The 1,490-nt window shown below is 35.1% G+C and overlaps 1 long non-coding RNA gene across 1 annotated transcript; it reads right to left on the reverse strand.

Annotated features, from left to right (window-relative positions):
- Positions 1–1,490, reverse strand: LOC140581140 (uncharacterized). Its single transcript, XR_011984181.1, has 2 exons — positions 1,388–1,490; positions 1–370 (listed from the first exon to the last, which is right to left on the reverse strand). It is a non-coding gene; the product is annotated as an uncharacterized lncRNA (long non-coding RNA).

Consider the following 1,490-nt stretch of genomic DNA (forward strand, 5'->3'; position numbering starts at 1 on the left):
TTGATATCAATAAAGTTTATTTTTACTTTTACTATAAACAACATATAAATGCTTTTCAACAAACCACTGATTGATATTTAATTACACTTTACTTTGTAACATCAACAGACAGATGAGGCGTTTAAAGCACTTCACAACATACAAAATATCTAAGAACATGGCCCTGTAAAACTGGTTAATAAAATGTGAAATTTGGGTGGTCAAAAACACACACAAAAACATCCAAATACAAAACAAGTAAATACATCACAAACAATGGAATTAAGTGTCATTTGCCCTTTTTGCATGTTCCTTCATTCCTCCATCCCTGTCAGGTGCCAACTGAAGCCATCTTTGAATGTTTTTCTCTGCCTCCCGGTCCGTTGCACTCCTAGTTAAGGAATTTTGCAGCCACAACACACAACACAAAACTATTAATGCCACCTGCTTCTAAGGCATAGAACATAAATCATACCATCAAGATCAAGACAGCACCCAACATTTATAGTATAAAACAATTCCAAAACACATACAGTAGTACACAAATAAGGAGATATGAATCATTATGTCCATGACAGAATATCATGAACAAGTAAACAATATTTAAACAGGGTTGTTAATTTCACCATTTAATTCACAACACGTCAAAGTTGTATGCATATATGTATGCAATCTGAAATGTAATATCTGTTCTGATCTGACATAAAAAACACTCATTGCTGAACTGTAACTGTCCATAAGGCTGCTATATCCAATACTGCACAGAATATATGATTGTTCCATATGAATTTCATCCCTGTTTTTTTTTACTGTGACTTTAATATGACACACAACTTTACCAACTTATGATCATGCATAACTGATAAATCTGTCGATTGATCAATTAGACGCATATATATATATATATATATATATATATATATAAGGATATATTTCCATCACTAGGAATTAAATGCACAAAGTCGTAAATTGGAACTTGCGGTGCTCATTTTTAACCAAACAAGTTTCAGATATCACCAGCAACAAAGGAGCAGTGGACTGAAGTGACATGTCCCCCATGAAAAGAAAAAAATAGAAGGTGCAGGTTTGGATTAGCTGTGGCGCGAGCTTTATCACTTCTCAGACAGAGAAATGTCGTTTGGCGTGGGAGATTGTTGTGTTAAATGCGTGTGTTCCACACACAATACGTGAGACTTGAGAGCTCTGCAGATGTAATCTAACGTTAAACATCTGATTTAAACTCGAGAGCCCTGTATTTAATATTATGTCAAGGCGTGTGACTTGTTTGAACCGACTTTTTAAAATGAACGATCATTCCCAACATACCGTTCCGACAGAATCTTAAGCTAAAGTCTCTGACTAAAAAGGTTAAATGGAACTTTAAAAGTAACTGAAATATTTCACTTACCACAATTCGCTCGTTATTATTCAAACTGAATCAGCCATCTAAAGTCGATCGACGCCGTCAACAGCCTCAAAGTCCGGTGAAATTGCAGTGACGTCTAAAGGAC

This window comes from Paramormyrops kingsleyae, chromosome 19 (genome assembly GCF_048594095.1).
Source record: "Paramormyrops kingsleyae isolate MSU_618 chromosome 19, PKINGS_0.4, whole genome shotgun sequence".
In the NCBI taxonomy this organism is placed as follows: Eukaryota; Metazoa; Chordata; class Actinopteri; order Osteoglossiformes; family Mormyridae; genus Paramormyrops; species Paramormyrops kingsleyae.